The sequence below is a fragment of the Triticum urartu genome, chromosome 1 (assembly GCF_003073215.2).
Source record: "Triticum urartu cultivar G1812 chromosome 1, Tu2.1, whole genome shotgun sequence".
Lineage (NCBI taxonomy): Eukaryota > Viridiplantae > Streptophyta > Magnoliopsida > Poales > Poaceae > Triticum > Triticum urartu.
The window spans coordinates 381,098,519-381,111,159 of NC_053022.1; positions in this window are offsets into that span (position 1 = coordinate 381,098,519).

Genomic DNA, 12,641 nt, shown 5'->3' on the forward strand with positions numbered 1-12,641 from the left:
TTGTTCGGTGTTCACAAAGAAAAGCCGAACAAAGGATCAAATAATATCGCAGGAGTCTAATATAAGTATGTCAATATGCATATGCAGGCTTCGCTGCTGGCATCCGCTGCACTAACTGCGGAGGTCGCCGTACTGAAGCAGGACCTCGAGGGGTCCAAGAAAGAGCTCGGCCTTGCCAAAAGGCAGCTCGAGGAGAACAAGGGTAAGTAATACCCCGTCTATAGATATGTATATATAAAAAACGACACGATTGCAAAATGACAGGATCATCGTATGTTTGTCAGGGGCCATGACCGAGGTGGCGACCCTGAAGCAAGCGCTAACCAAGGCCGAAGATACAGCGGCCAAGGAGCGCACCGAGCGAGAGAAGCATGAGGCTCGGGTGGGCGAGGTGCAGCAAGAGCTCCAGGCTCTCGTGATAAAGCACGAGGCGTTGGAGCTTGACTCAAAGACGCGAGAGTCTGAGCTTGCCGCGGCCCTTGAGAGCGCAAAGAGTGCCAAGGCCGAGGCCCAGAAGGCCCTCTAGGAGATCGACGCAATGAAGAAGATAGCGGTGGGTAAGGCTTTCTATATGCAAAGCAAGCATGTAAAAGTAAATTATCGATTACTTACCCGGATCCAGAGCTCTTCAGGAGCATTCACAGATTTGCCCCGCAGTGTGTCCGATGCTGCACAATTTTACCAGGCCGAGGACGGAAGCTCGACGGAGAAGCTGTTCTGGTCTTAGTATGCTGAGGCCGAACATCCGGTGTCGATGAGCGACCAGCTGAAGCAGATGGTCGAGCTACATAAGGCGGCCGATCAGGCCATGAAGAGCTTTATAGTCTGGTTGTGGCCTGGTGACGCCCTTCCGAACAGCTTCTTTGGCCTGGTGAGGCGGCTTGTGGATGCCTGCCCACGGCTGGAGGTCGTCAAGCGATCTGTCTGCATTGAAGGTGCACGCCGAGCTTTCGCCCGTGTAAAAATGCAGTGGGTCAAGCTAGATGCCGTGAAGCTGATCAAGGAGGGGCCGCCGGAGGGCAAGGAGCACCGCCACCCCGAGATATACTACGAGGGTGTTCTACCGGGTGCCCGTCTTATCGCGGATGAGTGTTCAAAAGATGTAATATTTGAATGAGACTTGCTCGTTTTATCCTATATGTATGAAAACTTGTTTCATATGCGCTATGCAACGCTTGTTAGAATTTAAAATATTACCTTCTGTTTGGCTGTTTATCCAATCTGAGAGATGGCTTGTCCTTGGCTTCTGCCCCCATGCCACGAGTGCTGGGGTGTTCGAGATAAACCTGAGCACTCTTGTTCCCATGTTTGGGTCCTTCGAGGGAGGTGCTCAGCACAACGAACAAGGCAACCGGACTAATAATGCTTTATCACTCTCACTTAGCCATAGAATTCTATAATTTTAAATTTCGGCGAAGCCCCTGGTATTCGGAAGGCCGAATTCGGGGCGCGATACACGCCTGTAAGCCGGACAAGGCCGGACCCTCGCCCTAAGCAGCATAAGTCTTTAGGGACTCGAAAAACCTCGCCGAACAGCGACCAGTCTCTCGCCTTATCATGACAGTCAATTTTAGCTTTCTCTACTGAGGTGCTCAGCCCGGCAGAACTGGGGCCCAATCGCAGTAGTTCTCCTAGAGCTACCTTAGCCGATAGAGCGAAACGTAAGGTACCAAAACATAGGAGCCGGGCAAACCCAACATTTGACCAAAGACATGATTCGGAGCTGATGCATATAGTGCTATAAGTTCGGGGCACCGCACTTGTGAAAGTGTTCAGACTTTTCACACCGCATTGTGGGGTACGTAAGCCCCTGGTATATTGGCCGTACCAGAGTGTACGGTTGCAAGGCGTCATTGATGAACACATAGATATATATATATAACAAGAATGCAATAATAGTCGTAATGACATGCATTGTTTATTGAAAAATTGCGTTAAAGCAGAGTGATACAGATAGTGCGATAAGCAAAGAGTAGGACTATGTCCCTTCCAAGGGCGGGCTGAGGAATGATATGAAATCTGTAATCAACCTGGGAATTCCATTGTATAACGTAGTTGTCTGCCTCCTTGGTTGCTGCATCATGTGTTCGGCAATAGTGTTGCCGGACAGTGTTTCCAGAGATTAACGTCCTGAAAGAAAAAGAAAAATAACCAAACGGGAAGCCCCTAGTGCGGTTTAGGTCGCGTTTTGGGGCGTGCCGCAGTTGTGCCCCCCTCCCCACCTGTGCCCATGGTATTTTTAATGCATAATTATGTACGCACGGCACGAATATCGCTGTTGGGCTGGGATTGGGGTGGCCGCTATATTGCTACACGAGCTTAGATCGCGCCAGGCGGTCTATTTATCGATTGCCCCGGGCGCGCTTGAAGGTGTCCGGGCTTTGAAACGCCGAACTGGTTGATTGCCTTGAGAGGCTGCTTTGCGCTTCTGCTGCGAGGGCCGCGGTGTGCTCCTCTGTTCGGAGAGAGCGCTCTGTGTTTCCATTGACTGTAGTAACTTCGCGAGGTCCTGGCATCTTGATCTTGAGGTATGCATAATGCGGTACCGCATTGAATCTAGCAAATGCAGTTCGCTCGAGCAGCGCGTGATAACCACTGCGGAACGGGACTATATCGAAGATTAACTCTTCGCTTCAGAAGTTATCCGGGGATCCGAAGACCACTTCCAGTGTGATTGAGCCTGTGCAATGGGCCTCTATGCCTGGAATGACGCCCTTAAATGTCGTTTTTGTGGGTTTGATCCTTGAGGGGTCTATACCCATTTTGCGCACTGTGTCCTGATAAAGCATGTTCAGGCTGCTGCCGCCGTCCATAAGGACTCGAGTGAGGTGAAATCCATCGATGATTGAGTCTAGGACCAGTGCGGCGAATCCGCCATGACGGATACTAGTGGGGTGGTCCCTGCGATCGAAGGTGATCGGACAGGAGGACCAAGGGTTGAACTTTGGGGCGACTGGCTCCAACGCATATATGCCCCTGAGCGCACGCTTCCGCTCCCTCTTGGGGATGTGGGTTGCGTATATCATGTTCACCGTCCGCACTCGCGGGGGAAACCTCTTCTGTCCTCCAGTGTGTGGCTGCCGGGGCTCCTCCTCGTCGTCGCTATGCGGCCCCTTGTCCTTGTTTTCGGCAATTAACTTGCCGGCCTGCTTGAACACCCAACAATCCCTGTTGGTGTGATTGGCTGGCTTGTCTGGGGTGCCGTGTATTTGACACGAGCGGTCGAGTATACGGTCCAAGCTGGACGGACCCAACGTACTTTGTTTGAATGGCTTTTTCCACTGACTGGGTTTAGAGCCTTTGAATCCGGCATTGACTGTTGTATCCTCAGTATTTTCGCTGTTAATGTGGCTCTTATGCTTGTTGCGACGAGACCTGCTACTGTCGTCCTTGGTATATGAGGTACCATGGTTCTTTGATATGTTATTACTGTGAGCCAGCCAGCTGTCTTCTCCCGCACAAAAACGGGTGATGAGCATCGTGAGAGCTGCCATAGATTTTGGCTTTTCCTGACCAAGGTGCCGGGCTAGCCACTCGTCTCGGATGTTGTGCTTGAAAGCTGCTAAGGCCTCCGCATCCAGACAGTCGACGATTTGATTTTTCTTTGTAAGGAACCGAGTCCAGAATTGCCTAGCCGACTCTTCTGGCTGCTGAATTATGTGGCTCAAGTCATCGGCGTCTGGTGGTCGCACATAAGTGCCCTGAAAGTTGTCGAGGAATGCGGCTTCCAGATCTTCCCAACAGTTAATGGAGTCCGCTGGCAAGCTATTAAGACAATGTCGCGCTGGTCCTTTGAGCTTTAGTGGGAGGTATTTGATGGCGTGTAAGCAATCGCCGCGGGGCCATGTGGATGTGGAGGAGGAAATCCTCAATCCATACTGCGGGATCTGTTGTGCCGTCGTATGATTCAATATTTACAGGTTTGAAACCTTCTGGGAATTGATGTACCATTACTTCTTCTGTGAAGCATAAGGGGTGTGGAGCGCCTCTGTATTCGGCTATATCGCAACGCGGCTCGAATGGGTCTTGCCCGCTGTGTTCGGCCCAGCCGAATTTGCTTTTACTGTATCTGGCGTGACGTTTGTCGTCTCGCAGAGTGGTGCGCCCTCGTGATCCGTAGATCAATTTTGAATGCTTTGCCTTGTCCTCCAATATGTCTCGCAGGTCTGGCGTATCTCCCCATGACTTTTTATTTGAATGGCGTTGGGGTGCAGGCTGAGCCTTTGGCTGGAATGCCTCTCTATCGCGGCCACGAGGTGGCCGATCAGCCGTATCATACGCTTCTTCCTCCAATCGGGGTAGTAACCTGTGCCTTGGGTAACTCTTGGAGGGACGCTCGAGTTTATATTCCTCGGCCGCGAGGACTTCATTCCATTTTTCAGCTAGCAGATCTTGATCAGCTTGAAGCTGCTGCTACTTTTTCTTCAGGCTATTTGCCATGGCCATAAGCCGGCGCTTGAAGCGCTCTTGTTCGACGGGATCCTCTGGTACGGCGAATTCATCGTTGCCGAGGCTTGCCTCATCTTCGGAGGGGGGCATGTGATTGTCATCCTCCTGCTCTCCGTCTACTGCTCTCTCAGGAGAGCTAGCTCCTTCATCCTCCTGCTCTAAATCTTGCTGGAGGGTATTGTTGTTGTCTTCGGCACTATCCGGAGTGTTATTATCTCCTGTGCCGGTATCACCACTTTTGCTTTGGCGGGACTTAGAGCGGCGCCGCTGACGTCGGCGCTTGGGTTGCTTCTTGGAGGGGTCATCCTCCGCTATCTCGTCGCCATTGGCTTTGTTGGGTGTATCCACCATGTATATGTCATATGACGAGGTGGCTTTCCAGTGCCCTATAGGTGCTGGTTCATCTTCGTCTCCTACATCGTCGTCCATACCGTCGATGTCTTCGGAGTCGAAGTCGAGCATGTCGGTTAAATCATCGACAGTGGCTACAAAGTGGGTGGTGGGTGGGCATCGAATTTCTTCATCGTCCGCATCCCAATCCTGTTGGCCATAATCGGGCCAGGGCTCTCCTGACAAAGATAGAGACCTTAGTGAATTCAGAATGTCGCCGAAGGGCGAGTGTTGAAAGATATCCGCGGCGGTGAATTCCATGATCGGCGCCCAATCGAATTCGTTTGGCAGGGGCGCGGATGGTTCGGAGTCTGGAAAAGAGTCCGGTACCTTGGAGTCACGGGCTGCGCAGAGGATTATGCTGGTGTTTGGCTCGACCGACGTTGAGACTGCAGCCCCTGAGGCGGTGTCTAACCATCCGTCCTCGATTTGCGCAGTTGGATTCGAGCTAAGGGTCCGAGCTGATGCAGGCACGACCTCTGGGGTACTGTTCGGCGGCAGAGCTAGGTCATACCCATCGCGACAGTGCGGCGCGCCCGGCTGTGGCTCGAATCCGTCGAAGATCAAGTCTCCGCGGATGTCGGCCGTGTAGTTCAAACTTCCAAATCTGACCTGATGGCCAGGGGCGTAGCTTTCAATCTGCTCCAGATGGCCAAGCAAATTAGCCCACATTGAAGGAAATATGCCCTAGAGGCAATAATAAAGTTATTATTTATTTCCTTATATCATGATAAATTTTTATTATTCATGCTAGAATAGTATTAACCGGAAACATAATACATGTGTGAATACATAGACAAACTTAGTGTCACTAGTATGCCTCTACTTGACTAGCTCGTTAATGAAAGATGGTTATGTTTCCTAACCATGAACAAAGTGTTGTTATTTGATTAACGAGGTCACATCATTAGTTGAATGATCTGATTGACATGACCCATTCCATTAGCTTAGCACCCGATCATTTAGTATGTTGCTATTGCTTTCTTCATGACTTATACATGTTCCTATGACTATGAGATTATGCAACTCCCGTTTGCCGGAGGAACACTTTGTGTGCTACCAAACGTCACAACGTTACTGGGTGATTATAAAGGAGCTCTAAAGGTGTCTCCAATGGTAGATGTTGGGTTGGCGTATTTCGAGAATAGGATTTGTCACTCCGATTGTCGGAGAGGTATCTCTGGGCCCTCTCGGTAATGCACATCACATAAGCCTTGCAAGCATTGCAACTAATGAGTTAGTTGCGGGATAATGTATTACGGAACGAGTAAAGAGACTTGCCGGTAACGAGATTGAACTAGGTATTGGATACCGACGATCGAATCTCGGGCAAGTAACATACCGATGACAAAGGGAACAACATATGTTGTTATGCGGTCTGACCGATAAAGATCTTCGTTGAATATGTAGGAGCCAATATGGGCATCCAGGTCCCGCTATAGGTTATTGACCGGAGATGTGTCTCAGTCATGTCTACATTATTCTCGAATCGTAGGGTCCGCACGCTTAACGTTACGATGACAGTTATTATGAGTTTATGCATTTTGATGTACCGAAGTTAGTTCGGAGTCCCGGATGTGATCACGGACATGACGAGGAGTCTCGAAATGGTCGAGACATAAAGATTGATATATTGGAAGCCTATATTTGGACATCGGAAGTGTTCCGGGTGAAATCGGGATTTTACCGGAGTACCGGGAGGTTACCGTGCGGTCTGACCGATAAAGATCTTCGTTGAATATGTAGGAGCCAATATGGGCATCCAGGTCCCGCTATTGGTTATTGACCGGAGATGTGTCTCAGTCATGTCTACATTATTCTCGAACCGTAGGGTCCGCACGCTTAACATTACGATGACAGTTATTATGAGTTTATGCATTTTGATGTACCGAAGTTAGTTCGGAGTCCCGGATGTGATCACGGACATGACGAGGAGTCTCGAAATGGTCGAGACATAAAGATTGATATATTGGAAGCCTATATTTGGACATCGGAAGTGTTCCGGGTGAAATCGGGATTTTACCGGAGTACCGGGAGGTTACCGAAACCCCCCGGGAGCCATATGGGCCTTAATGGGCTTTAGTGGAAAGGAGAAAGGGGCAGCCCAATATGGCCGCGCGCCTCCCCCCTCCCCTAGTCCTATTAGGACTAGGAGAGGTGGCCGGCCCCCCTCTCTCTCTTTCCCCCTCGGGGAATCCTAGTACAACTAGGATTTGGGGGGGAGTCCTACTCCCGGTAGGAGTAGGACTCCTCCTGCGCCCTCCTCCTCGCCGGCGGCCCCCTCGCCCTTGGCTCCTTTATATACGGAGGCAGGGGGCACCTCTAGACACACAAGTTGATCCACGTGATCGTTCCTTAGCCGTGTGCGGTGCCCCCTGCCACCATATTCCACCTCGGTCATATCGTTGTAGTGCTTAGGCGAAGCCCTGCGTCAGTAGAACATCAAGATCGTCACCACGCCATCGCTGACGGAACTCCTCCCCGACGCTTTGCTGGATCGGAGCCCGGGGATCGTCATCGAGCTGTACGTGTGCTAAGAACTCGGAGGTGCCGGAGTAACGGTGCTTGGATCGGTCGGATCGTGAAGACGTACAACTACTTCCTCTACGTTGTGTCAACGCTTCCGCAGTCGGTCTGCGTGGGTACATAGACAACACTCTCCCCTCTCGTTGCTGTGCATCACCATGATCTTGCGTGTGCGTAGGAAATTTTTTGAAATTACTACGAAACCCTACAGTGGCATCCGAGCCTAGGTTTTATATGTTGATGTTATATGCATGAGTAGAACACAAGTGAGTTGTGGGCGATATAAGTCATACTGCCTACCAGCATTCATACTTTGGTTCGGCGGCATTGTTGGACGAGATGACCCGGACCAACATTACGCGTACGCTTACGCGAGACCGGTTCCCCCGACGTGCTTTGCACATAGGTGGCTTGCGGGCGACTGTCTCTCCAACTTTAGTTGAACCAAGTATGGCTACGCCCGGTCCTTGCGAAGGTTAAAACGGAGTCTATTTGACAAACTATCATTGTGGTGTTGATGCGTAGGTGAGATTGGTTCTTGCTTAAGCCCGTAGCAGCCACGTAAAATTTGCAACAACAAAGTAGAGGACGTCTAACTAGTTTTTGCAGGGCATGTTGTGATGTGATATGGTCAAGGCATGATGCTGAATTTTATTGTATGAGATGATCATGTTTTGTAACCGAGTTATCGGCAACCGGCAGGAGCCATATGGTTGTCGCTTTATTGTATGCAATGCAATCGTGATGTAAGGCTTTACTTTATCACTAAACAGTAGCGATAGTCGTGGAAGCACAAGCTTGGCGAGACGACAACGATGCTACGATGGAGATCAAGGTGTCACGCCGATGACGATGGTGATCACGATGGTGCTTCGGAGATGGAGATCACAAGCACAAGATGATGATGGCCATATCATATCACTTATATTGATTGCATGTGATGTTTATCTTTTTATGCATCTTATCTTGCTTTGATTGATGGTAGCATTATAAGATGATCTCTCACTAAATTATCAAGAAGTGTTCTCCCTGAGTATGCACCGTTGCCAAAGTTCGTCGTGCCTAGACACCACGTGATGATCGGGTGTGATAAGCTCTACGTCCATCTACAACGGGTGCAAGCCAGTTTTGCACACGCAGAATACTCAGGTTAAACATGACGAGCCTAGAATATGCAAATATGGCCTCGGAACACGGAGACCGAAAGGTCGAGCGTGAATCATATAGTAGATATGATCAACATAAACGATGTTCACCATTGAAAACTACTCCATCTCACGTGATGATCGGTTATGGTTTAGTTGATTTGGATCACGTGATCACTTAGAGGTTTAGAGGGATGTCTATCTAAATGGGAGTTCTTAAGTAATTTGATTAATTGAACTTAAAATTATCATGAACTTAGTACCTGATAGTTTCTTGCTTGTTTATGTTGATTGTAGATAGATGGCTCGTGTTGTTGTTCCGTTGAATTTTAATGCGTTCCTTGAGAAATCTATAGCTGCAAGATGGAGGAAAATAGTTCTGTCAGTGAGTATATACTCAAAATGTCTGGGTATAATAATCACTTGATTCAGATAGGAGTTAATCTTCCAGATGATTGCGTCATTGACAGAATTCTCCAATCACTGCCACCAAGCTACAAGAGCTTCGTGATGAACTATAATATGCAAGGGATGAATAAGACTACTCCCGAGCTCTTCGCGATGCTGAAAGCTGCGGAGGTAGAAATCAAGAAGGAGCATCAAGTGTTGATGGTCAACAAGACCACTAGTTTCAAGAAAAAGGGCAAAGGGAAGAAGAAAGGGAACTTCAAAAAGAACGGTAAGCAAGTTGCTACTCAAGAGAAGAAACCCAAACCTGGACCTAAGCCTGAAACTGAGTGCTTCTATTGCAAGCAGACTGGTCACTGGAAGCGAAAATGCCCCAAGTATTTGGCGGATAAGAAGGATGGCAAGGTGAACAAAGGTATATGTGATATACATGTTATTGATGTGTACCTTACTAGAGCTCGCAGTAGCACCTGGGTATTTGATACTGGTTCTGTTGCTAATATTTGCAACTCGAAACAGGGACTACGGATTAAGCAAACACTGGCGAAGGACGAGGTGACGATGCGCGTGGGAAACGGTTCCAAAGTCGACGTGATCGCGGTCGGCACGCTACCTCTACATCTACCTTCGGGATTAATATTAGACCTAAATAATTGTTATTTGGTGCCAGCGTTGAGCATGAACATTATATCTGGATCTTGTTTGATGCGAGACGGTTATTCATTTAAGTCAGAGAATAATGGTTGTTCCATTTATATGAGTAATATCTTTTATGGTCATGCACCTTTGAGGAGTGGTCTATTTCTGATGAATCTCAATAGTAGTAACACACATATTCATAATGTTGAAACCAAAAGATGCAGAGTTGATAATGACAGTGCAACTTATTTGTGGCACTGCCGTTTAGGTCATATCGGTATAAAGCGCATGAAGAAACTCCATACTAATGGACTTTTGGAACCACTTGATTATGAATCACTTGGTACTTGCGAACCGTGCCTCATGGGCAAGATGACTAAAACACCGTTCTCCGGTACTATGGAGAGAGCAACAGATTTATTGGAGATCATACATACAGATGTATGTGGTCCGATGAATATTGAGGCTCGTGGCGGATATCGTTATTTTCTCACCTTCACAGATGACTTAAGCAGATATGGGTATATCTACTTAATGAAACATAAGTCTGAAACATTTGAAAAGTTCAAAGAATTTCAGAGTGAAGTTGAAAATCATCGTAACAAGAAAATAAAGTTTCTACGATCTGATCGTGGAGGAGAATATTTGAGTTACGAGTTTGGTGTACATTTGAAAAATTGTGGAATAGTTTCGCAACTCACGCCACCCGGAACACCACAGCGCAATGGTGTTTCCGAACGTCGTAATCTTACTTTACTAGATATGGTGCGATCTATGATGTCTCTTACTGATTTACCGCTATCGTTTTGGGGTTATGCTTTAGAGACGGCCGCATTCACGTTAAATAGGGCACCATCAAAATCCGTTGAGATGACGCCTTATGAACTGTGGTTTGGCAAGAAACCAAAGTTGTCGTTTCTTAAAGTTTGGGGCTGCGATGCTTATGTGAAAAAGCTTCAACCTGATAAGCTCGAACCCAAATCGGAGAAATGTGTCTTCATAGGATACCCAAAGGAGACTGTTGGGTACACCTTCTATCATAGATCCGAAGGCAAGACATTCGTTGCTAAGAATGGATCCTTTCTAGAGAAGGAGTTTCTCTCGAAAGAAGTGAGTGGGAGGAAATAGAACTTGATGAGGTAACTGTACCTGCTCCCTTATTGGAAAGTAGTACATCACAGAAAACTGTTTCTGCGAAACCTATACCAATTAGTGACGAAGCAAATGATGATGATCATGAAAATTCAAAACAAGATACTACTGAACCTCGTAGATCAACCAGAGCGAGATCCGCACCAGAGTGGTACGGTAATACTGTTCTGGAAATCATGCTGCTAGATCATGATGAACCTACGAACTATGAAGAAGCGATGGTGAGCCCAGATTCCGCAAAGTGGCTTGAAGCCATGAAATCTGAGATGGGATCCATGTATGAGAACAAAGTATGGACTTTGGTTGACTTGCCCGATGATCGGCAAGCAATTGAGAATAAATGGATCTTCAAGAAGAAGACTGACGCTGACGGTAATATTATTGTCTACAAAGCTCGACTTGTCGCAAAAGGTTTTCGGCAAGTTCAAGGGGTTGACTACGATAAGACCTTCTCACCTGTAGCGATGCTTAAGTCTGTCCGAATCATGTTAGCAATTGCCGCATTTTATGATTATGAAATTTGGCAGATGGATGTCAAAACTGCATTCCTGAATGGATTTCTGGAAGAAGAGTTGTATATGATGCAACCAGAAGGTTTTGTCGATCCAAAGGGAGCTAACAAAGTGTGCAAACTCCAGCGATCCATTTATGGACTGGTGCAAGCCTCTCGGAGTTGGAATAAACGCTTTGATAGTGTGATCAAAGCATTTGGTTTTATACAGACTTTCGGTGAAGCCTGTATTTACAAAAAGGTGAGTGGGAGCTCTGTAGCATTTCTGATATTATATGTGGATGACATATTACTGATTGGAAATGATATAGAATTTCTGGATAGCATAAAGGGATACTTGAATAAAAGTTTTTCAATGAAAGACCTCGGTGAAGCTGCTTACATATTAGGCATAAAGATCTATAGAGATAGATCAAGACGCTTAATTGGACTTTCACAAAGCACATACCTTGACAAGATTTTGAAGAAGTTCAAAATGGATCAAGCAAATAAAGGGTTCTTGCCTGTGTTACAAGGTGTGAAGTTGAGTAAGACTCAATGCCCGACCACTACAGAAGATAGAGAGAAAATGAAAGATGTTCCCTATGCTTCAGCCATAGGCTCTATCATGTATGCAATGCTGTGTACCAGACCTGATGTGTGCCTTGCTATAAGTTTAGCAGGGAGGTACCAAACTAATCCAGGAGTGGATCACTGGACAGCGGTCAAGAACATCCTGAAATACCTGAAAAGTACTAAGGATATGTTTCTCGTATATGGAGGTGACAAAGAGCTCACCGTAAAAGGTTACGTTGATGCAAGCTTTGACACTGATCCGGACGATTCTAAATCGCAAACCAGATACGTGTTTACATTAAACGGTGGAGCTGTCAATTGGTGCAGTTATAAACAAAGCGTCGTAGCGGGATCTACATGTGAAGCGGAGTACATAGCTGCTTCGGAAGTAGCGAACGAAGGAGTCTGGATGAAGGAGTTCATATCCGATCTAGGTGTCATACCTAGTGCATTGGGTCCAATGAAAATCTTTTGTGACAATACTGGTGCAATTGCCTTGGCAAAGGAATCCAGATTTCACAAGAGGACCAAGCACATCAAGAGACGCTTCAATTCCATCCGGTATCTAGTCCAGGTGGGAGACATAGAGATTTGCAAGATACATATGGATCTGAATGTTGCAGACCCGTTGACTAAGCCTCTTCCACGAGCAAAACATGATCAGCACCAAGGCTCCATGGGTGTTAGAATCATTACTTTATAATCTAGATTATTGACTCTAGTGCAAGTGGGAGACTGAAGGAAATATGCCCTAGAGGCAATAATAAAGTTATTATTTATTTCCTTATATCATGATAAATTTTTATTATTCATGCTAGAATTGTATTAACCGGAAACATAATACATGTGTGAATACATAGACAAAC